General features: G+C 42.1%; 2 long non-coding RNA genes across 2 annotated transcripts in view; one reads left to right on the top strand and one right to left on the bottom strand.

Annotated features, from left to right (window-relative positions):
• The window catches only part of LOC309337183, a 642,870-nt gene that overhangs the window by 141,336 nt on the left and 475,430 nt on the right, over positions 1 to 26,104 (top strand). The window lies entirely within an intron of this gene.
• The window catches only part of LOC309337161, a 65,871-nt gene continuing 40,822 nt past the window's right edge, over positions 1,056 to 26,104 (bottom strand). Inside the window, exons 2-3 of the long non-coding RNA XR_014154128.1 lie at positions 3,538 to 3,633; positions 1,056 to 1,120 (exon numbers count right to left, since the gene is read on the bottom strand). This is a non-coding gene — a long non-coding RNA (uncharacterized lncRNA). The remainder of the gene's footprint in view (positions 1,121 to 3,537; positions 3,634 to 26,104) is intronic.

Genomic DNA, 26,104 nt, shown 5'->3' with positions numbered 1-26,104 from the left:
CAGTTTCACACGGTTGTTCATTTTTCATCACACTGATGAGTCAAAAGCAATCTTCTGAAACCATTCTATGGGGTAGGACATATACTGTGCCAGGGATAAAGGTAAAGGGACCCCTGACTGTTAGGTCCAGTTGCGGACTACTCTGGGGTTGCTGCGCTCATTGGGTAAATCCATCCATTTTCATTTTTCTCCGTTTCTCCGTTTTCCAAAATTCTATTCTGTTTTTCACATTAGCACATCAGTTTGTGAAAACGGTGATGATTTTATAAAACATCCTCATGAAAAATTATCAGCATTTTAGTGTACATTTCTCCATATAAGTGTTTCTCTCACTTTTTTAAATATTTTGTTGGAAGTCACCCAGATGATGATGATATGTGTGTGGTTTTGGCTAATATATCATTTTTCAAGCACTTTTTCCTTAATATGAAACTCTGTATATTATTTTCACTGAACAATGCACTTATATATACACTTAACCCCATCACGTGTTTTTGTACACTTTACTTGGCTGTAGAACTGCATTTCAAAATTCAGAGAAGTGTGAAGGACGGCCATGTTTTGGTTTCTGTATTTTTTCAGAAAGTGTGAATCATGTAATGCAATTTGAATCCAATATATCCCTCATCTCTAGCTAGAGCTTACAGAGGCCCTGCCCTAAACATAGTATAAAGGGATTTTTACTAGGATACCAGTATAGTGCTAATCATTGCCTTAATACACACTGAGTTTTAACACACCAATTTGCAGCACAATGCTTGTTTTGAAACATCCACACAGCTAACTGCAATTAATGCTAAAGTAACTACAGCCAGTTGAAGTGATCAGGCTTTAAAGCTTTGGCTGTCTTCCTGTGCAGTCAGGCAGCTTAAATCCAATTGACTTCAGTAAGCTTTAAGCAGTCTGACTGTGTAAAGGAAGCAGTCTTTGTCTTTGCAATACAACCATAAATATAATTTCAAAAACTGAACCGCATCTCATATGCCAGACACAAAACAATCTAAACAGGTTAACAAAATGTATAATGCTCTCGGCTACAGCTGATATATACTTGCCTATAAATTGACATCCTGCTGTGCCCTTTTCCACATAAGTCTGCTTTATTGCATCAAAGCTAAATCTGCAAAAGCAAAAAATAAAATAAGTATTTAGTGATCGTTAGCTTCCTTTTGCTTCCTAGCGTTTCAGCCTCTGCAAATAAGGGTAAGAGGTTATGAGAAAGAATCACTTTTTAAAGTAGTAGATAAGGTTGATTATTAAAGATCTTCATTCTTGTTTTATCTTCTTCTTTTAGAAGACATCTGAAGGCAGCCCTGTTTAGGGAAGCTTTTAATGTTTGATGCATTACTGTATTTTAATATTTTGTTGGAAGCCGCCCAGAGTGGCTGGGGAAGTCCAGCCAGATGGGTGGGGTATAAATAATAAATTATTATTCTTCTTCAGCATTACTGAATCTCTTCATCTTTGTGCTGTTTCTCACATGCATACATTCATATTGCTTTTCAGGGGGGGAAAAACAAAACTGGATTCTGTTTCTGTTGTGGAAAACACACACACACGCACACACACACACATGCAGGCAATTTGATGGGTAGCGCAGAGCTGCAACATTAGTTTGCCAGTGGGTGGGTTGTGGTTGCTTACCAGGATGGAAAGCAATGAGACAGTAGGAAGGTTAGCTGGTACAAATACACCAGCATAACTGATTTGGTGCTCCTGCCAGTCTGTTTCCGCCATTTCGACCTCCCCACTCCCTTGTCCGTCCTCCTCTCCCTCCCAGCAAGCAACACTTTAATCCACCAATTGCAGAAACCTAAATTTCTGGCATGTTATTGAATCTCTCCTAGAAAATAGTAATTGCATGGAGGCACACACATTATATATGTTATAAATCATAAATAAAATAAATATCCCGAAGCAGGCACAGGGAATGAGGCACATTTTTGCACACCTGCAGTGTTTGCTCTTGCCACTTGCTTAAAGTTTATCCGGGTGTTTGGAGAGGAGGCCAGGACTAGGTGCTACGTGGGGCAACCGGGAAAAGTAGCAGCTCTGAATCACCGCTTTCTTTGGCAGCCCCTGGGAACAACAGGGATTCATGGGATTGTTTCATTATGTATTTTCATTAAATATGATAATGTTTGCGGTGGTGTTGGTTTTATTCTTGTAAACTGCTTAGAAGCCTATATGGGCATTAAGTGAGATATACATGGGTGATGATGGTGATGATAGGCAATTGCTGGCAAGGGAAGGAAGCATGGGGAGACAATGTAATCGCTTCCTCTTCAAATAAATATGAAGCATTTACAAGTTTGATGCATAAACCCAACCAGACTGCAGCTGAATAAAACAAATTGGTCCTGAGGAAGCTTGGGCAGAAGCTCCTAACCTGCTGAGTCCACAAGACAGGAATAATGAACTCTGAGCTGATAGCACACCTGGCGAGCTAAAGTGAAATAAGGGCCCAGCCAGTATTCCACATATATCAAGCTATGCTCAGGGAAGAGCTGTAATGCAGTAAGATGCCACAGGAAACTCACATAGTTTTGTTCTTCCAGTCTGACACATTTTAATGGACACTGAAATATTTTCACAATATAGCATCAACTGTTGCGTTCTCTCCCCCCCCCCTCTTTCAGCAACATGGTAGAATAAATTGGGTTTGAAAAATATTTCCCTGTCATTGTTAGGATCTCTCAGTTAAACAGTACAAACCAATTTGGATTCACCTGTACAAATGAGACAGGAGCTTTCCAAACTGCCAAGTTAAGCCAAAGTAACAACAACAACAACAACAACAACAACAACAGCATAACATGACACCTGGTTAAAGCATGAATGGGGGGAGGGGAACCAGTTATTAAAAAATGAGTGAGAGGTTATAAAGATAGCTCTGCATAGTGTTCATGAAGTCTTTGTATCAGTCCCTTCTTTTAACAGTTGCCTTTTTTGCCTCTAATGTTCAAGAAACGAAAAGTGAAAAAAGATAATTGATTCTTGAGAAATGTATACCTTTGAAACGAGGTCCATCATAACTTTTAAAAAAGAGAGAGAAAGCCCTAACTCCAGAGTGATGGTTATCCTATTACTGGCAGTTTCGCTCTCCTCCTTTATGATGGGCAATAATTATAGGAAATGGTTCGGAAATCCCCGAGACTTTATCAGCTGAGCTCTTCTTCTCAGTTGCAGTTTAGCTCATAATGGCTCAGCACTACTCCACTAATTTGACCATTTCCATTCTCAGCTACTTTCTCACATTTCCTCAAACTTACCAAGCTGAGTAGGGGAAGGTAAAAGAGCAACCAAAGAGACTGGGGGTTATTTTCTAAGCTGTTCCTCACTCTCTGTAATGAAGGCTTCTGAGCATTCTTGAAGACTGCATTGGAGAGAAAGAGAGAGAGAGGAGAGAGAATACGCACCACAGTCTCTCAACCTAATCTACCTGCAAACCTGTGAGGATAAATTGGGGAGGGAAAGAACCATGTGTGTCACCTTGAAAGAAATTGAATAACAAATAAATGCAATTTATTTACTTACAGTACTTACAGTCCGTAGAACTGTCCAGAAGTGGAGGCATCTTCCCTGTCTTCCCACAGGTTGCGTGATCAGAGAGGACCAGTAAACAGGCACAAACTGCAAGAAGGAAGAGAGAAGGCACCTAGATAGCTGCAACAGGTCCCCTGCTTGGGTGTGGGCTGCAGATGGTTCCCAACAATCCTTGGCACTGGTCCTGCTCTTTGATTAAGGAGACCAAAAAGGCACAGTTTCCCCAAGCCCTATCATGGAGTCCCCATCTGAACATGCCTGAAGTCTTCATTGCACTAAGACAGAGGAAGAACTGTGGAGAGGGCAAAGAATTCGTCCTAACCTTGTGCTCCCCTTCAAAGTTGCCTTGTGCAAAGCTCGGTGCAACATTGAATACAATGTTCAATTTCTCCTATGCGGAGGAAGGAGCAGGCCTGTAAAAGCCAGCCAAAATTTAATATAGGCTGCACCCTGCTCAATCAGACCAAAGACCTATTCAGTCTATCAGTCTGTTCTTGGGGAGGCTCACAAGCAGGGCATGAACACAACAACACTTTCCTGTTTGCAATCTCCTGCCCCATATCCCGATCCTGACTAGTTGTGGGCTCTTGCCTCTCCTATCCCATCCTATTCATTGACTTGCTTTATAGGCTCTTGAGCTGTCGGCCCTCATTCATTTCCCTAGGTACCTACCACCTCCATTGTAGACCTGCATCAGGAACATAGGAAGCTGCCTTCTGTTGATTGAAGACATTGGTCCATCTAGCTTAGGACTACACAAATGGCAGGAGCTCTCCATGATTTAAGGTAGGGGTCTTCAAGCCCAACCTGAAGATGTTGGTGGCTAAATCTGACACTTGAATGCCAAGCATATGCTCTACTGCTGAGCTACAGCTTTTCCTATGGGTCACAATTCTGATGTTTCATTTTTAATATGTCCCACCCCTCTATGCTCATCCCACTCTTCTATCCAAAATATTTTAAATATTTATCATTATGATTTAACAACTTTGGGTAAACTCATAATCCACCTGCAAGTTTCTCTCTCTCTCTCTCTCTCTCTCTCTCTCTCTCTCTCTCTCTCTCTCACTTTCTTGGGCTATGCATCCCCCCCCCTTTTAAACCACCCTTTGAATCTCTCTTTGTAAAACTCCTTAACTGAGCTTGGACAATTCTGAAAATTATTTTAGCTTTCTTTCTTTTTTAGCTTTTAAAACATTGCTGAAATATGTCACTTTGTATACAGCTGGCCTATGCCATTAACCAAGCAGTCCCATGAATTCAGTCAGCCTCAAATAATGGCATCGGCAATATTAAAGAACCGTCAATATCAAAATCAGAATTGTCAGTGTTTATTATTAGGCTTGAAACATCCACATTGCTCTTTTGAAGTTCTGAACAAGGGATGGGTGCAAAAAAGGAAAAGGGGGGAAAGCTTAGCATTTCCAGATGTTGGGTGTTTCTATAAATCCCAGTGAATTTGCTGTACAAATTATGAACATATGCTGAAAAATCGTAACCCTTAAGTGTGAGTGAATTATTTGCATCCCCATCCCCCCCCCTCAATTAAACCCCAGTTGAAAGTATTCAAATTGTTGCAATTCCAAATCTTTAGTTACACAATGTGCAGTAATTCCTTTCACTCTGTGCGACTTTCTCTTTCTGGAGGCAAGAAATCATGTGTAAAGGAAGCTAACATAATGTAAATGATAAGCCGAATCATGAAAGGAACTCAATGCTTAGGCTTCAGACTTGATGCCATGAGAGAGCAATTCTATCTCTGGCTGGGAAGCAATGGACCAGAATGGAGCATTGGAGCCTACCATCACACCCAGACACATACTCCAAAGCTCTGGGCTTGCACTGGCCAGAGCACGTAGTGCACTGCACCAGCTCTGGGCTTTTATTGGGCCTCTGGCCTTGAAATGGGCCAGCTTTGGAGCCAGCAGGTCCCTTGGTGACCTTCCTTTGCCCCACTGACATAGTACTCCATTTCAGGGTCATGTGTTGGTTGCTTTTGACTGGCAAGAACACCACTTGAAAGAGACGCCACAATTTTCATAGGCACAGAAGGGGCTTCCATAGCGGTGAACACCCAACCCCACCCGGGTACCAGCAGAGGGTTCTGCCACATCCAAGTCCTGAACAGTAGCATGGAACATGCTAGGATTGCTCACAATGCGTAGGGTTGCCATAAGTCTGGAATTTCCCAGACAAAACCGGAATACTGCAGTCGGCAGCTCAACAACTTTGCTAAATAAATAAATAAATAAATAAATCTCAACAACTTTTCTTCAAGTTGGCTATTTTATTATTTATTCAACCATCTATATACCACATAAAAACATGGTGTGTGAATGAGGTACAGTCAGATTAAAGCAATTCAGTACAGATAAAAATCAGTTAAAGTTAATCACCAATCAGAAAACCTACTTAAGATGCCTGCTGAGTTGTTGTTTTTAAAGATATTCATTCATTTCCCCCCCCAAAAGTATTTATATATTGCTGATATTGCTGTTATACAGCACTTACATAAAATATAAAGGCAGTTCACAACTTAAAATATCATAAATATCTGGCAACCCAGCTGGGTGGAGTATAAATATAATCATCATTATCATTATCATCACCACCATCATCATTTTAAAAAACAACACAAAAAGATTGCAGAAGTCCTTTCCTTGGTATTGGAATGGCATCAAATTGGCACTAGCCAATGCTCAGGAATGATAGAAGCTGTGGTTCAAAAAGGTTCCCCACTCATGCTTTAGGGACTCTATTGTGGTTCGAGGACCCGACCACCGCGACGTGAAAAGAAGACACAGGGACACGTGATATAAGGTTAATGGGCTAGAAAAGGCCACAACTTTATTGATTACAGCAATGAAAAGGTATTGGCTTAGGCATTGGATCGCGAAACAAGTGGGTTTATTCACCAGGGGTTCATCACCTGTTGATGCTAATCCAACTATAGGCTCACCCCTGCTGTCACCGAGGGTCGTGCCATGGCCTCCCGCCAAGCAGGCATCGGACAGAATACACGACCGCCAGATTCCTTTAACGGAATACCCCTAAACATTGAAGGCATAGGCAATGGCCACACCTAGCACTTCGACACACCACAGCACATTATTCCAATGCCTAACCTACCCACCAATACCACAAAAGTTGTGACGATTGCTACGAGGTAGGCGAAAAAACCAAAAAGCCTAATGCCAAATGGAAAAACTCCTACCAGGCCCCCCGTGCAACCGGGGTGACCAACCTAAGGTCCATAGCAAGGCCAATGACCTAAGCCCTAACTCAATGGGAGTGGAGGGTGGATGACTCGCACAGGACGACGAAGAGAAATGAGGCCGGGAAGAGGCTGACGCTGCAGCATCAAGGCTGCTGGACACGCCCCCCCATGGCACCTGGTTGGACGGCCACCGGGGGGGGGGGGCGTGAGCGCCAGCCAGGTGAGCTGGAGGCAGGGGGCTACGCCCCCTGCTAGGGGCGGTGTTCAGGCTCCCGCCCACAACCACTCCCCTCTCTTTCAGGGAGGAGAGTCTTTCCCAAATAACAAAGGGCTTTAAAAGTTAAAACTAGCACTTTCCTAACTCTCTCTTCCATGCTTTATGATTTGATGGGTACTGGGAAACATCTGGTTTAAAATCTAACTACAATCTGAGTATGTATGTATATTCTGGTGTAACATCTGGCTCCATATTCCTTTGTATTTATTATATAGTTTGTGAGGAGGTCAGCTGATTGGAAACCATGTAGTGATAAATAACAGGAGAAGAACCCTTCTGGTGCAGAATAGTATAGCTATCTTCTAAAATCTATTATGGTGACACTGATTTACACCCTGAGTAAGGGTGAATTTGAAATAAGGGAAGTATTCAGAAAGTAATATGAATATTGAGGCTGAGTTCTTCACAGGGTGAATTGCAGAACTGCACCCAACCTTTGAGTTATTGTTTTGGATATGTCACCAATGATAAGATGTGCTGCATGCTACATTATGCCTCCCTACCATAAATGTAACTGTTGAATGGTTCGGGTGGCTCTGTGTAAGGATGGATAGGACTTGCCTTGAGCTTGTTTGGAGGTTCTAGCAGGGGAGCGCAGCTATCGTATACCCTTGACCGAAGAACGGTACACTCCTTCTATCTGGGATGGTCGTCCTCTTCCACCGAGCGCGCAGCTTCGGGAGGGACGCACATGGAGCGGTGAGGGAGGAAGGGGACACCCGCCTAGCCAGCCAGATCAGCCGAATCAACCCTGGCGATCAATGGGGTGACAGATGTCGCAGCCAGATCGCCCTCACATCCCGGACACCGTAGAGCATATTCTCCTTCATTGCCCATTGTACAGTACGCTCCGTCAACGCGTGCTGTCCCCTCTTTTGGGTGGTCTGGAACCGCAGCAAGGTGAATGTGTGGGATTCTACCTATCCGACGTTGACCAAAGGGTAACGGCGGGGGTAGCCGAGTTTTTGGTAGCAGTCCTCCAAGGAGCAGGTTAACAAGGAAAACCACTGACTCTATATGTATATATATATATGCATTTAGCAAACTGCTGCCTTTTTATATATATTTCAAGGCTTTTATATGTTATTTTCTCTTTTAAGGTTTTATTTCCATAATGCCTAATAAAGGTTTGATAAAGTAAGTAGGATAGGACTTGCATGTTCCAATTTCCAATTAATTTCGATAGACCAGATTAATTTTCCAGATGTCCACTGGACATCATGAATATCAATCAAGAGTGCAAGTAAATTATGAATTAGACTATGTCCTAGAGCATGCTGTTAATATTGACATCATGCACCATTGACGAGAAACCTTTCAGTCCCTGTTGAGCCATTCAGTTTGTCTGTGTGCAACAGAATATTTGAGAGAGGGTTTGAAGACTGCTGTGCTGTCTATAGCCTGCTTAGAAAACATGGATATTTCTGTCTAAACTTTGGCTGCTATTACACTCACATGCTCACGGGAATAAGCACACTCAGTAGATTAACCCATTTCCGTGGAAAGTTGGGTCTGAACCGCCATGGCGAAGGCAGAGACCCATTGAAATCACAGGCGGAAGAAGCTTGTGAACCTGGGATTCGGCTGGCACCTTTTGCGCCTCCCCTACTCGCGGGGAAACCCTGTTTTGGGGATCCGGAGCGACATGGGGTGAGTGGCGCGGTGCTTTGAATCGACCGCTTCTTTCACGGAGTGAAGCCACATTGCTGTTGCCGGAGAGCGCTGACTTTTTCTTGTGGACAATTGGATTTTAAACAACAACTCGTGAGTAAAACGGAAAATTGGATCTTTAAATATCTTAATTTGGCATCGAACGGGGAAGGTTCAAAACAGGAAGTCCGCCTTCCCCTTTTGTAAATAGACTGAAGCAAAGAGCTTACAAGTTAAGGTCTCGGAAAGCCTTATGTAAAGGATTAAACTTCCATCGATTGAAATTATTAGATCCCCCTTCGAAGCAGGAGAAGAGGGGGGAAATTTTGGACTGTGTATCCTGCAGTGATTGACGTTTCGGGAGAGTTCATTGACAGTGAAGAGAACGGATGTTGACAGTCAGTTAAATAAGAGAAATATATTGTTTCCATTGTCCGCTTCTGCGTTTAAAAGGGAGGGAAAGTATCTGAAAATTGAAACTATTTTTACTTTTTGATCTGTGTTGGAAAAGATTGATACAAGTGGAGACTGTTCCCCTCTAGAGGGAGCTTTTGAAACTGTTACAAGAGTGGAGCTGGGAAATCTCCAGCTGCTTGATAAGAACTGTGAGAACTAGAGATTGACCTTGGATATTCAAGAATGTCGACAGGAGAAGCCTTATGGACTGCATTTTCTAAGATAAGCCACTTGTTGGAACAGCTTCATAAAAAGATGGATGCTATGACTACTAAAATTGACATTTTGGAACCAATAGTGAGCACCAATACAGAAATTATTCAGGATTTGGCAAAGGAATCTATTTCAACAGGACAAATTGCTGAAAAGGAGAAGGAGAAAGTTGCTGTTCTCGAACCTAAAGTAATACAAGGGGGAGTCTTAGCCTTACAGAGGCAAATTGAGGATTACAAGTTGAGGCCCTTTATGATTGAGACTAGAAAAAGTCAGTTTTTGAAGATCAGAGCCTGGCCTGGACTAGAAAAGGAAAGTTGGAAAGATCCCTCTATGCAGGGATTAACTGACTTTTGGAATATGGACTTGTGGGGGCCTTTTCTTTTTTGTAAGCTTTAAAAGTAATAAATATTTTTTATTTTTTTTTAAAAAAAGGTAGATTAACCCATTTCCTTTTTCTGTAAAAGATGGACCATCCTACTATATCACCTTCTTTTCAGATTCATCAGTGGTTGAATACAAGTCGTAAGAAAATGCAAAACTGACTTGACAATCCTCACCCTGCCCCTAAGCCAAGCATGCACTGGTTAGATTTCCAGGTCAACACATTCTTCCATCTTCCAGCTTTACGGACATATGGAAGTGAAGCCCAAGAATCACAAACATCTGTAAGTAAAATTGAAATGGCACTAGTGGTGAAGGAAAGAAATAAGCCCTAAAACAGGCTTCCTCAACCTTGGCCCTCCAGATGTTTTTGACCTACAACTCCCATGATCCCTAGCTAGCAGAACCAGTGGTCAGGGATGCTGGGAATTGTAGTCTCAAAACATCCCGAGGGCTGAGGTTGAGGAAGCCTGCCCTAAAAGGATAGTACATTTTATACATGAGGGGAATGCCATGCATGGCTAAATACCAAGAGGTCTTCTTTTCCCAAGATGGGCTAAATTTTCAGCCTGACTAGAGTCCAGTACATGGACTGGTGCTTGGCTAAACACTACCCTCAATTTCAGTGGTATGTGTCTAAGGGACAGCTATATTATCACGATGTTCATTGGTTTTCAAGTACGACAAAATGACAGCCGAAATGGGCCGTTTATGCCTACGCTTGCCTGTCACTGCCTATTATCCCTTGCAATCTTGGCAGCTGAGCACATCGTCTACATGGGATAATGGGGGAAGCAACGTATGAACTTATTTCATTAATAACCAAAGGGAAAGCGGTATTTAGATATACAGCAGGCCTAGAAGAGCTGTGCAATCTTGTAGTTGCTATTTTTATCTGATTGTGGGGTGGGAGTGGGGTCAGGAGCTGGAAGTCTTAAAAACACAGAGAAGAGCAAAGTAGATTGGTCTGAAGGCAACTGAAAAGTGACATTACTTGTAAACAGTCTTAGATAAAGGGGGAAAGTACCAAGATAGACATGCATGTATCTTCTTTCAAGTATCAACCTTAGCCTTTAGGCCTATGCATTTGTTAAGAGTTTTCTCCAAGCTCTGACTGACCAAACTAAAGTTTATGCTATCTGGCCAAGCTAAGATTCCTTTTCCAGCCACGGATCTTTCAGCTGTTGTTGCTGCTGCTCCTGCTGCTATTATCATTATTTTCATTTTTGCATCAGCCTTTCTTCTATGAGAGTCCAGGGTTGTGAGCAGCATAAAACACAATCTTTACAATTTAAAATATTTTAAAGACTTGCTTAAAAACGATATACCAACAACACCAGTAGCTGAGACTGAAATAAACATTATACCCAGATTAGAAATGAGAAACCTCCCCAGTACATGATGATTTTCCCCAAACCCTTTAAAGCCAAATTTTCAACAGAGATTGTAGATAGATTTTCCTTTCTTCTTCACAGGAGCAGAGAACTCTTAATTAAGTTGAGTGTATTCAGGTAAATCTGTAGTGACTAGGACAAGCTAAGTGATGTGTCTTCCCTGGTATATAGCCGCAAAACTAGTTACTCTGTCAAATGAGAAGGTGGGTTTTTTTATTTTTTTAAAAAATGGTATTCAGAAGGCCTCAGGGAGCGGTACAATCTAGGAGAGCTATTTTTACCTTATTAAAGATGGCGCAGAGGAGAAGAGTTGAAGATATTTTTAATATTTGAGGAAGTAAAGGTGAATTTTCCAGTTTTCTGAGATAAATTAATTAGTCACGTTGCCTGGGTCAGATCACATCTTAATAATGTAGAAACTGTGTTGCATTCAGCTAATTAAATCTGTGGTGTACCCATAAGTTCAGTCAAGCTTATAATTCAGCACCCAACATTTCTCCATTCCATTGACCAAAAACGACAAAAACAACACCCCGGCATGCATTAAGGCCCCTGCCATGGCTTGTACAGAACCAGTTAATAAACTATCAGTAGCCGTGGGTAGCCTAAATTCAGTAACCATGGTCCAAAACATGGTGTTAGAAGTAGACACAAATGTACAGCATATCAAGCCAGAGGTGAGGAACTAGTGAATGGTGAACTAGATATAGTCCATGGGTTCTTCTCATCTGACCTACAATGTGTTCGCTTTTATCTGCACTTTGCTTCACAGGTTTAGGCTTGCGGGGGGGGGAGCCTCCTGTTAGAGCCAAGAGGAGGCTATTTTAAAAGCCCAATTGCAGCATGGGAATTATTTTCATGGATAGTATATGTGGGAAGGGAATAAGCAGTCTCCATGAAGATCACTCTCCTCTGGCTTTTTTTCAAGCTCACTTGGTGAGAATAGAGATATGTTGTAGTTGTAGTTGCTATTGCTATATTAAATTTATATGTCGCCCTTCATCCAAAGATCTCAGGGTGGTTCACAACATAAAAATACAGGGTAAAAGCACAAAATAATTAGTTAAACAATACAATACAATACACTGGTGAAAATTTGTCAGCATCCTAGTTCTTGTTGCCATCTTTTCCTCTCTTTGATTCTTGACCTTGGTACCTGGAATTCATTTTCTAAAATGATTTTTATTAAGACAAAGAAGAACAAAAGACATTTTGTATACCCATAACCACTTCACTTACTTTTGCTTTGTCATCACTACAATGCCATAGGTGCCCTTAGTCCTGTAAGCATAAATACACTTTCTTGTGGTGTGTTGTCACACACCCTTCCAGACCCCTACCATATCAAAGACCTTGACCCATTTTTGCCTTAATCCTGACTTTGTATGGTACAGCTAAGCAAGTGTTGCTCAACCAATGTCTCTCTTTACCTGCTACATGGATAAACATCTGAGAAATTTTGGTAAACTAGCACACTGCATCAGGCACCAGATTCAGCACTTTGGACAGCTGCCACCAGCCGTGCACCACTAGAGCCTTCCAACAGCATACAGTGGTACCTTGGGTCAAGAACTCAATTCGTTCTGGAGGTCCGTTCTTAACCTGAAACTGTTCTTAACCTGAGGTACCACTTTAGCTAATGGGGCCTCCCACTGCTGCTGCCGCCCCCACACGATTTCTGTTCTCATCCTGCAGCAAAGTTCTTAACCTGAGGTACTATTTCTGGGTTATCGGAGTCTGCCACCTGAAGTGTCTGTAACCCCAGATACCACTGTATAGGCAATTGTTGCTGCAGCCACAAGTCACCTGCTCCTCCTGAATAGACTTACCTTGAAGTAGTGACAGAGGGAAGCCAAGCAACCACTTTGCTTTAACTTCCACGATGCAATTGGGCTTTGCAATGTGAGATATATACTATGGTGGCTGCCTGCAACTATGTAACTGCTTTTCTCTGACCATATTACTGCACCACCTCTAGGTAACCTCATGTAATGGAGTGGGTAACTCATAGCTACAGCACTGTTAGGACCAATCCCTGCCCCCATGTCACCAGGAGACCCAAGTATTGGTTGGCACCATTGACAGTGTTGGCAGGGATGTAAGCAGGGACTTGGTGGTGGTGGGGACATTGACGGCACTATGTCAAGGGTCCACTCAAGCCTGGCTCTTGCCCTCCACCACTCAACTCACTATGGTGCATTCATACAAGGGGCCCTGGAACTATCTAGAACTTTTCTGTACAACGCTCATAAAACCGACTGTAGTAATTTGCCGTGCTATTTGCCATGCTACTTCCTGGTGTGGCAGAGTGCTAGGGAAAGATGGTCCAGGTAAAGCAGTTTAAAAACAAATGTAAATGTGTGCAGATTCAGTATTTTCTCTCAGAAGAAGGTAGAAGGCAAATATGGCAATTTGATTTAAAATACAGCATTGTGCTACTGCACTGGGGGCCATTCTTATGAATCCTGTTCTAGGACCTTTTCTTATTCAATGCACTGAAATAACAGTAGCGAGACAGGACCTTCTTTCTTGGAATTGCCCCAAAGATATAGTGCAGTCTGTCTTATCTCTGAGCGCTAAAGCAGAAGAAGGGCTGCAGGCTTGCCAACCATTTTGAGGCGGCACATCCTGTACTAATTGGCCTCCCTTACCGCAAGGTCTCAGCCGCGGCATCTTAGTGCACTCTTTAGCATTTCCTCTGCAGCAATTCCGCCACCCTTCTTTTTCCTTCAGCATCTTTACCACAATATTTCCTATTGATCCTCTGTCACGGGGCTTTCTTTTCTGAGCAACTTGGTCCAGTTGCTCACTTCACTCTTCCTTCTCCCTCTCCCTCCCTCTCCAGCTTTATAGGCTCTGAACACTTTATTGTATGAGTGTTTTTAACCAGCCTGGTATCCAAAGCAGTGGATCAATATAGGAGTGTTTAAATCCTCCAGCCTGAATTGGAGGCCTTTGCAACTATCTGAATAAAGCAAAGCTAAATATTGCTTGAAGAGGGTCAATTATCAGGAGTGTGTGTGTGTTAAAAATTAGATGTTGGGTTGCATTGATTGACTCAGTGGAAAATCTGCCTTCAATTTCTATTCTTGATGGGAATTTATTTATTTATTCATGCATATATACATTTTATGTACTGCTGAAGAAATGGTGCTATGGAGTCGTAAAATCATAGCTAAAATGTAAGAGATACAGGGTATCAAAGTTCTAACCCGTAGTACTAAGTTATAACACCGAGCAACACAATGTGAAAAAACTTTCAACCATCAAGGAAAGCCTGAAAGTTAGCTGTACCATCTTCTGGTTTATAGCCTAGACATTCATAGAATCACAGAATCATAGAATTGTAGAGTTGGAAGGGACCCTGAGGGCCATTCATATGGGCACATATTATAAATATATGGTCAGGCCTGAGATCACGAGGTGGCATCTGCTGGTGATGTGGCCTGAGAAAAAGAGTCCACCATCATTCATTGCTTTTCCAGCTTGTATCTCAATTAGAGTCTTGTTGAACATGACAGAATGATTACCACCCTCTTGAACTTGGTTTAGGAATCTGACTAATTTGAATGAAGGTATTAGCAGTACCTCTGCAGGAATTCATGAGATTGTGCCACTAAATTAAAAACATTAAAATCTTGCAGACATACAAATGCAAACATGATGATACCTATGTTCATGCTACCTGAGAATGATCTGAGAGTCTGAGAGAGGAAAAGGAGCTTGCTGAAATTTTCTAATTGCTGCTGAGATGTGAGTCTTGTGAGAATTTACCATTTCTTTGCTTCAAAATACAAAAATGAGGAGTTCAAAGAAAAGTAATTCCATCATGAATAATCATAATAGCTGCCAGGCATGTGACCTTTTTTTTTGCTTGGCTTGTGTCATAGACTTGACATTTCTTGACTACACATGACCTCAGTCAGCTGAAAATGATCTCACACAAATCATTCCTTGCATATCAGTATTTTTTAAAATGTCCTTTGAAGCATGATTGTCTTTTCAGAATGGAATTCTTTTTTAATTCTTCGGGGAATGTGTCATCCCTCACATTCTGGCACTTTAGCATAAAGCTGGAAGTAGAGCTTGAGAAAAGAAGCTGAAACATGGTGTGGGATTTATGCATCTTCCAAGTTCCCTCATGCGATTAAGCAGCCCTGCACACTCAGAATGTCTCTGTTTTTGGCATGAAGACATGTGCAGAAAAGGATGTGCAGGTAAGGATGGACAAATGTGTCAATTTCAGTTTCTCTCAGATTGTCATTCCCCTATCCAGTCTTAAATACAGTTCTCTACATTTCTGCTTCATTTCATGATTTTAAAACTTTACTTTAAAAAATCCTCATAGAATTTTATCAAACTTATAGTGAGAATTTCTCCTACTAGTCACATGTTTTATGCCTGATATTCATAATTTAACCTAATAATAATGCATTTTGCATTTTATTTTCAGTAAAATAAGTATTTGTGCATTTTTGTATATGTTACACGGCTGTAGTACTTCACTTAAAAATTTGGATGTGCGACTTTGTAAGAGTACTGTATTTATTCTCATATTATTTTGGAAACTTTGAATCAGGGAGGTTCACCTTTGAATATGAACTACCATATTTTTTGCTCTATAAGACTCACTTTTTCCTTCCTAAAAAGTAAGGGGAAATGTGGGTGCGTCTTATGGAGCGAATGCAGGCTGCGCAGCTATCCCAGAAGCCAGAACAGCAAGAGGGATTGCTGCTTTCACTGCGCAGTGATCCCTCTTGCTGTTCTGGCTTCTGAGATTCAGGTTTTTTTTTTCTTGTTTTCCTCCTCCAAAAACGAGGTGCGTCTTGTGGTCTGGTGCATCTTACAGAGTGAAAAATACGGTAAATCAAATCCCCACCCCCACCCCAGCACATTGGCCTATCAGTATTAATGATACTATGCATACATCCCAAAGATCTTAGTTACATGTCTAGCAACACTTAAATATTCACAATCTGTATGCTTCTTTTCTTGGGTTAAACTTGCTAGTAGAGAAATCCCAAGAGGGAATCTTTTCCTGCTTGAGCCTGACAGGTTCTTCCTGTGAGAAGAGTCTTCCCTTTTTTTAGCACAATGCATGCTTCACTCCTCTTAATATTCGTCAGAAAGAAACCCTGAAATTTAGACAGGATGGTGGAGGAGAATAAATTGATCTGCTTGAAGTCAAATTGCTGACTGTAAACTGGGCTATTTTCAGATTGGCGATGGCCTGTATCCAGACTGTACTGAACAAGGGTGAGACAAGTAAATAGGAACTGCTACACTTTTCCAGTTTCATCTGCAAACATTGTGATTAATATCAAGGTATGGAGGAGGAGATTACATTTAAGGACACAGATTTCTGCATGCTTGGTCAGCAGAACAAGGATTAGAAAGGGCCATACATTTAGGATGTTAATATTGTGGTGTAGTCTCTTTGTGGGGAAAATGATGTCTGATAAGTGAGAGAATTAGATTTGGAAGGCTATATTTGTGATAAAATTAAGATTCCTCTGCTTAAGAGATAGGGCATCATCCTAATGAAATAGTAATTGTCTCTCTCTCTCTACCATTTTTCCTGGGAGAAGCTCTGTGCCTTTAGCAGTTACACAGCAGACAGAATTCCACAGGTGTTGCTTTTAGCACAGCTGCACCAATGGGGAAGAGGCAATCCCCATCACCACCAGTTTAACCTCTCTCTCAAATGGACATACAAGTAGGGCTTCTGTCGCTGCTTGTAAATCTCTTACAGGGTCATATGGCATAAGCACCCCCAAGCCATTAAGGCAGGGGTCAGCAACCTAAGGCCCATGGGACACAAGCGACCCATAGGGGTCATTTAACTGGCCCACGAACTGCCCCCAAACTGAGCCTCCTGCTCGGTGAGTCCTGGCGCGCTGTGCTAAACTAGCACAACACGGCACGGGGACTCACTTCTGTGGCGCTGGAAATCGCATCTGCGCAGATGCAGATGCCAGAAATTGCATCTGTGCAAATGCATGCACCAGAAATCACACCTGCGCAGACACAGACGCCCAACAGGTGCGTGCAATCCAGCCCATGGACAGATCTCCACTGGAGTGAACCAGCCCAGGCGAGGTAAACCTTGCCGACCCCTGCATTAAGGACTTTAAGGGACCAGCACCTTGAATTGGGCCTTGAAGCATATAGGCAGTCAGTGCAATTGACACTTTATTGGTGTAATAGTGTCTCTTGAATCTTCATTTTGGGTATGTGGGCAAATAGCACATTCTAGAACACTATCCTTGATTAGGCAATGTGATGAGTAGGGGTGAACCAGGAGGTGGTGCCTGAGCAATATTTCCACCACTTCCATATTAAATAACCTCAAAGAACTTTCTCATATCAAGATCCAGTGCATATACTGAAACATTCAGGGCACTCAGACTCTGAATGTAACTTGAAACTGAACAGGATTGTGTTATGCAATCCACTTTCCATATTTTTGCTATTGTCTTTATCAGGCATCCTTAATTACACCATGGAAAATGTTTTGATATTCTCCATAGGAGCACAGTGCTGTTACACTAAAACAATAAAGATCTCTCATTATTCACATTACATAGTCTGCAATGATTATGGCAAATAAAAGACAAACAATTGACTTTAGTGTTCAAATCCAATCTTGCTAATTAAATGTTTGAAGAAAGCCATCTATGGCATGTGCTTGCTATTGTTATTCAGATATTCAGCAATGATTTCTCCTGCAGTGAATAGAATGCATTTGTCTAAATTTGCTGAAAACAGATCTCTTCAGTCTATTAGAGGTATTAATAGTGGCAAGATCAGCAAAAAAATTGTTATGATATTAGTAAGCTATAAGAGCAGAACAAGGATGTTCCAAAACAGAACCCACAAATTATTGGGGAGGGATGCTTCTGAAATTTCCCTCACCCGAATTCCTTCCTGTCTTTTTGAAATCTGAATTACTCTTGTTTCTAAAGTGGAACAGTTGTTAGGAATCATTCATTGTACTATGTGGACTTGAATGTGCTCCAGGGTTGAGCAGGGTTCAGCTCTAGCAGCATCTGTTTTCCATGCTCAGGTTTAGACCTAGAACATATTGAATAGATGCATAATGTCATTGAACAGGTGCAAAAAGCATTTTTTAAAGGTTACTGACTAATAATGGCAAGCCCCCATACATCAGGGCTCCCTGTTCAGATGGTGTAGTCCCCAGATAAACTTGAAATTAGCCACATCTTTTATTAGATAACTGATTTCAACTTGGTTTGTCCCCTTGAATTATTACAGCATGTGACACTTATGTAGGATTTGCCTGGTACAAATTGCTTGGCAAATAACATTCTCATTCATTTTCAAATAATTCCTCTGAGAGAGGACATTGATTTCCAGTTTTGAGATGGGTAGCTAAGGCTGAAGTTCACCCAATGTATTTAGCATACATTTGAGGGTAATTTAAGGGAACTTTGATTTTTCCATCAGTGCAATTCAGATTTTGCAGAAACATCTCCAGCATTATGTTGGAGTAGCTGAGCTAGACAATACAATCCAAGAAGCTAGCAAATCATTTGGTCCTGCAATCCCACAGATGTCTACTCAGAGGAAAGTACCACTGAATTCAATGACAATTACTCCTAGGTAAATTTGGATGGGATTGCAGCCAAATAACACAACCCTAATCCCCTGATTTGTACTGCTGTGGAGGGGGTTATCCATTGGCCTCAGCCTGTGAGGAATTCCACCATGGTTGAAGGTGCCTGCTACAGTCATGTAAAGCACTACTGGCAACATTCCCAACAGTGGTACCTAGACAACTTAAGTACAGAAGAAAAGCCTGATGGCTCAAGCCAGTGGCTCATCTAGTCCAGCATTCTGTTGTCACAGTGGCCAGTCAGATGCCTGTGAGAAACCGACAACCAGGATCTAAGCACAACAGCATTCTCCGCTCCTGCAGTTCCCAGCACTTCATATCAGGAGTCACAATGCCTCTGACCATGGATGTAGAACATAGCCATCAGAGCTGGTAGAATGTGATAGCTTTATGCTCCATGAATTTATGTAACCATAATCTTCTAAAGCCATCAAAGTTGGTGGGTATTGCTGCCTCCTGTGGGAGTGAGTTCCATATTTTAAATGTGCATTGTATGATGAAGTACTTTCTTTTATCTGCCCTCAATCTTCCACCATTCAGCTTCACTGGATGTCCATGAATTACAGTGGTACCTCAGGTTACAGACGCTTCAGCTGACAGACTTCACTTACCCAGAAATAGTACCTCGGGTTAAGAACTTTGCTTCAGGATGAGAACAGAAATTGCGTGGCAGTGGCATGGCGGCAGCAGGAGGCCCCATTATCTAAAGTAGTGCTTCAGGTTAAGAACAGTTTGAGCTTAAGAACGGACCTCCGGAACGAATTAAGTTCTTAACCCGAGATACCACTGTATAATGTTACGAGAGAGGGAGGAAAAAAATCCTCTATTCACTTTCTCCCTGCCATGCATAATTTTATATACTTCTATCATTTCTCCTTTTACTAGCCTTTTCTCTCAACTAAAAAGTCCTACATGCTGCAAACTTTCCTTCTAGGAGTGTTGACTATGCCCTTTTCTGAAACTTTTCCAACATCACAGTATCCTTTTTTGAGGTGAGGTGACCAGAATATGAGGTGACACAATATTCCAAATGGACAACCTGGAGCTTGTTTGGGGGAAAAATGTGTAATGCCCTCTACATTTCACCCTGGCCAACACTACCAGCAGAACATAGGATGTGCTGGTTGATCCAATCCTTCACCTCACTGCTCTCTGGTTAAAGTTGGATTTCTTTGTCTGAATCACTGATAAATTCACAAGCCAGCCTAAGACATTTTGTTGTCTCAGGGCAAAATGGCTTCTTCTCCTACCCATTGAGGGAGTTGTCCCAGACCTGCTTAAAGTAATGGTTATTAAACTGCTTCTTAAAAAACCCCAACATGTTTGTTTGGATCTGGACAATATGGCCAACTATCACCAGAGTCTCAAATCTTCAATTCTTCGGCAAGGTGATTGAGTGGTTGGTTGCTGAACAATTTCTGGCATTCCTGGAGGGTGGGGACCACTTGGATCCCTTCCAGTCGTGATTCAGACCTCATCATGGGGCTGAAACCAGCTTGGTTGCGCTGGTCGATAATCTCTGGTGGGCCAGAGACTGAGGTAAAAGCTGTTTCCTGGTCCTGCTGGATCTCTCAGTAGCCTTTGACGCCATTGATCATGACATCCTTCTGTAACATGCACAACTTTATACTCTGACACCATTGTCCACCTCCTGTCATTTGCTGCTGTACCATCTATCCAATAGTAGGGCTGGCCCTGTAAATTCAAATACTGCTTATCCTTTGGCACTCTAAACTCAAAGAATCAAGTCCTTAGTTTGGGAAACTATAAAATAAGGATAGGGAAAGCTACCTTTCTATTGATAGATGATTTTTCTCCTTCCAAGCTAAGTGGCGTAAGAAACAGCTATAAGAGCTTTTTAAGGTTTTGAGGGAAACTCATTTTAGGCCTTTCCACTACATAACTTTATACAATTGGTAAGATAGTTTAGATAGTCACAGATCATAGATTCAAAAAGGAGCAAGATGAGGAAACTGTTAAAATAATTTTAAAACTGAAATGGGAATGTCTCAAGCAGTGAGCTATGCAGCAAGGCAGCCTCTCATTAAACTTCATCCAGCCTAAGCATAACACATGCAGAGTTGAAGAACTGATTTTTTTTTAAAAGGGGACATTTCTGACAACCACACACAGGGTTGACCGAAACATTTTGCTGCCTTCGAGAAAGGATAAGATGGCACCCCACATGTGCCAAGCAGAAGCTGACCATACAAGCAGGTGAATCATACTTCAACTCTGGTGTCCACACAGCAACTTCCAACATACCTGAAAGCAGCAGACTCACAGAAGGCATAGGGGAGACCATGTGGCAAACACAAGTCTGTTCTGCCTTGGACATCCTTGCTGCTATTCCTTACCCATCAGCACCTGTCATCTGCGGATGCCACTTCATGCTGCCTAATGTTAGGGTTCGCCCTGATCCCACAGTCATGAAAGACGGTACTACTTGTGATAATAATCACACATAGCACTGGAACTAAATTCATCTTTATGAGATTCAGAATGCCTCAGAATGCTATGTAAGATTCTGAATGCCCTGAGAAGACTTCATTTAACTTCTGACTGTCACAAGTGGCATAATATATTGCTGCTAACATATCCAACTTCCCAAATGGGGATGCTTGACAAATTTGTGAATTTTGATATGAAGTGCCCTCCTGGGATTAATATGCTGATTGGAACTGAGTTATCCATCAGCTTTTGCATTTCCCAAATGTTCCTATTTAGTTATTGGCTCAAAATACATAACAAAACATGCTTTCAAATTCATACTTTGAGACAAGAGACATTTAGAAATATTAATGTTGAAAGACGAATATATTTGAATCAGAGTGCTTTAATGCAAATTTGTGTGGGGTTTTTTTTTTTAATGCAGCCTAATGTAGACATGGGATGAGGCATATTTATGGATGAACAATAGGATCAGACATAGACTGTCTCCCATTCAGTCTCCAAACCCTCTTTCGCTACACCATCAGCGAACCATTATGTTATACTTTCAGAACGGCTGAGCAAGCATTTGCAAAATTTCAATGTCAGCTACCTGGAGGTAGCAGCAATGGTCAGGGGGTGCCTATTGGCTCAGGCTTGTATATCAGAAGCATCAGGACCTGTCCTCAGACATGCAAGCACTAGCTTCTTCCAAGCCAGACAAGTGCAATGCGCTTTACATGGAGCTGACTATGAAGACCTTCAATTGGTGAAATATGTGCCCACCCAGATGCTAATGAGGACCAGAAATGTAGAATATGTAATACTATTTTTCAGCCAATTCCATTGGTTGCCAATATGTTTCCAGGTGCAATTCAAGGTTTTGGTGTTGGGGTATGGTGTAAAGTGATTTGGGACTGCGTTACCCCCCCCCCACATGACCCTTCCCTATACACTAGGACAGGCATCCCCAAACTTGGCCCTCCAGATGTTTTGGGACTACAATTCCCATCATCCCTGACCACTGCTCCTGTTAGCTAGGGATGATGGGAGTTGTAGTCCCAAAACTTCTGGAGGGCTGTGTTTGGGGATGCCTGCACTAGGCTCTAGTTCAGAGGTCATGCTGAAGTGTGTATGAGTAAAATCAAGTCCTTTATGGTGGCCTCCTTAGTTCTGGAATTCTGATCAGGTTAACCTGTGCTTGTTCTTTTTTGCACAAACTTGTAAGAGGGCTATGAAAAATCTGGTGCCAGGGGGTCATATATGCAGTGCAGTCTCGCCGCACTGACTGCTGCTGGTGTAAATATAAAATCAATTAATAATATCTTAATGGGGTCTAACACAGAAGTGAAATAGGTCAAAGAGTAAATATATTTTCCCCCTACCTCTTTCTCTTTTTTAAAAAAACTCTATTAGTTTCAATTTTGGCTAAAGGACATACTGTCAGGAAAAGTGACACCGGTGAATCAGCTAATTAATTCTTTCCAGAGCCATAGCAGCTCCCACGACTGTTGGGGAAAAGGCTGTGTTGACAGAGCCTTAACTGCAGAGATTTTATAATCACAAATCAAGGATTTTTGAAAGATATTTGTTACACAGTCTAATCTTCAGGGACCGGAGCTAATCCAGCATCGGACGTCAGATGCCACAGGCAACTTTGGATGTATATATTTTATGCTTGTTTGTTTATTTGCTAAATCTCATGATATACTGCCTATATCATTACTGTGATTTAATAGACAAAATCTGATTTAATAGACAAATTAGGCAAAATAGAACCACTGGGTGATTTGTGGGAACATTGTGATCACAGAGCTTTGACATAATGGATGGCATCATGGGTAAGCCAATGAGGTGTGCAAAACTTGAGGAAATAATGAGGCTCGGAACTCAAAAGTAATTTGTAGGGAAAAACTCAACACACTGTCTCACAAAATGTGAGCAGGAGTCTGATAATAGTTCCTGTCTGGCACAGTCCTATATTTCTCTGTAGTTGTTTTTAAAGGAAAAGGCAAATAAGCCATTGCTTATAAAACCCAGGAAAGGGGAAAGTGTAGCACAGACATTTAGGAGTTCATGGGATTCAGGAAAGCGGCTGAGGAGGGTGATGTTGCACCTCACTGATAATGTGCAAATAGCTAGGAATGAAGAACAATTAATGCCGGGAGGTGTGTTCTCACTTCAGCTGACACTTTGAGGTTGAAGGGCTCTGGGAAAGGCCATGAGGGAAAACAGCCACTGTGATCTGTGATGCAAGATGAGCTCTGTAGAATTGCAGCACTGCACTGGAGGATACTCATGCAGTATCCCAGGATATTCTGCACATTGGTCATTGTGGTGCCAAGAGATTCCAGGCTCTAACACAGCAATGCAATTCCTCTTTCCACTTCAAAGATGTAGGTGGTAGTGTGGTCCAGGGGCTAGAATGTTGGACTAGCACCCAGGAGGCCAGGGTTCACATGCCCACTCAGTCATGGAGCTCATTGGGTGACCTTGGGCCAATCACGGTCTCTTAGCCTAACTCACCTTTCAGGATTGTTGTGAGGATAAAATGAGGAAGGGAAAAGCATTTATTTATTTATTTATTTATACATACATACATACATACATACATACATACATACCCCACCCATCTGGCTGGGTTTCCCTAGCCACTCTGGATGGCTTCCAACAAAACATTAAAATACAATAATTCATCAGATATTAAAAACTTCCCTAAACAGGGCTGCCTTCAGATGTCTTCTAAAAGTTGGATAGTGGTTAATTTCTTTGGCATCTGATGGGAGGGTGCCACTACCGAGAAGGCCCTCTGCCTGGTTCCCTGTAACTTTGCTTCTTGCAGTGAGGGAACCGCAAGAAGGCCCTCGGAGCTGGACCTCAGTGTCCATGAAGCTCTTAGAAAATAAAGATGGGATATAGCCCCCAAGAGCTACAATTCCCAGAGAGAATTTAACAGTCAATCCCTCTTCACATGGAACTCTGAGGACTGTACCTCTGTGGGGGGAATAGGGGGCCTCCAAACAACCCTCAGCACAGCTCCCATAATTCTTTGGGGAAACCATGACTGTTTAAAGTGGTATCATAGCACAGTAAATGTATGATGCGAATGTGGCCCAAGTCTGAAGCACTAGGCAGAGGATTTTCCCTCCATCAATGTGAATCAGCAGAAATCACCAGCACACATAGAATTAGCATGATGTCCATTTCACAGGGCTCAGGTAACCAAAGTCACATTCAGATTTATTCAAAGAAGAGAAGAGAAGAGAACTCCAGGAATCAAATGCAGAAGACCAAGAACCTTGAAAGAATGAAGTGTTAGGGTGCCTGCAATGTCACAGCAAAGAACAGTCAACTATATATTCAGCACCAATTGTTTCTAGAAACAACATGCACATCTTGCAACCCACTGGGAAATTCACTCTCATTTCCAGGAAAGCTACGCTTATCTTATCATGATAGGATACAGGCTCCCCTGTTTCAGATTCCTCATGAGGATGGTAATCTGGGGTTGAGCTGGGAGGCAGGCAGACAGGCAGAGGGATGGGGCATGAAAAACAAGTGAGGCAGTGCTGACGGATGAGTTGCTCAGAGAAGAAGTCAAAGTGGGAGCCACCCGACTCTATAATGCTATAAGTATAGGTTCAGATGGGTCCCTCTTTGACTTCTGTATCATAGGACCCCTGCTAAGATGCAATGCTATCCTCAGGCTCTCTGGAAAAGTGACCTTGCATCATGGCAGAAAGTAGACTGCTCACCAGCAAGACATTAGCATTTGGGGCTTGCTCCCAGTTTCAAGAAGTCTGATGCCTTACAGTGCTAGCAGGGGCTCTGAAAGCAAACTTTCCCTACAAGAAATATTTCTGCCTGTTTGCTTTGCTCCTTTAACAACACTGGCTTCTCTGAACAGCTGCTCACGATCCTCTGATGCTTGAGTGGCAATTCCGCCTGCCCCCCACCCCCCTAGAAAGAGAGAGAGAGAGAGAGCTGTATGTGTGAAAGAAAAAAAAATGATTTCCAGCAATCAGCAGGGGGACACAAAGGCAGGTGTGAATGAAACCCCGCTTTTCTTGCTTCTAGAAATAGAAGCGGTTTCAAGCTGGCAACGTATTAAGGATGAGCACCCACCCCATTCCATTATTGTTCCATGTGTTCAGTCTGCCTGTGTTGGGAGAATTTTAAAAATTAATTTCAGAATTGCCAGTTGCACTTTGCTGTAGTTTTTAGTCCCTGTGTCTCCCTCACTCCTATCTTTCCCCTTATGGGTTATCACTGTGCACCAGCACAGAGGAGCATTGATTAAACCACAGCAGGAAAAAAAGAATTTCAGTGTGATTACATGATTGCATCAAGATTATTTTTTTGCACGCTGATTTTGCCAGGGCACAACACTGCCTTCTCTGTAGCTGCAATCTCATACTCTTTTGGCTGCAATCCTATACCCAGTCCAATGCAAACACTGGTTCTGGCTGCAATCCTATACACCCACTTAACTGGGAGCAAGTCCTATTAAATTCCATGTGGATTACTACTGAAGCTTTGGGTAGACATGGATAAGATTGCACTGCATATCAAAAAGGTTCTGGATGCAACAATCAGATGATATATTGAGGTTCCTTTTTGTGACTTGATTCACTCTATGCTCATTGGTAGCATATAAGAAGAACCACAAACTGAGAAGTGCAGCAAATTGCACTTTCACAATGACAAGAACAAAGTCTAGAAATAAATATATATGCGGTAGGGTGACAGATTGCTAAGACATCACTATCCTTATTAAACCATTCTAATCTCCCATGCAATTGGAATCACACAAGGGAAAATGGGGATTAGCCCTAGCTTGGCTGACCTCATCACCATCTTCATTGCCCTGCATGATTAGGGTAGCAAATGTTTGCAGTGGA

This window comes from Podarcis erhardii (assembly GCF_964252035.2).
Source record: "Podarcis erhardii genome assembly, chromosome: 1".
Lineage (NCBI taxonomy): Eukaryota > Metazoa > Chordata > Lepidosauria > Squamata > Lacertidae > Podarcis > Podarcis erhardii.
This window is presented reverse-complemented; position numbering and strand designations above follow the sequence as displayed.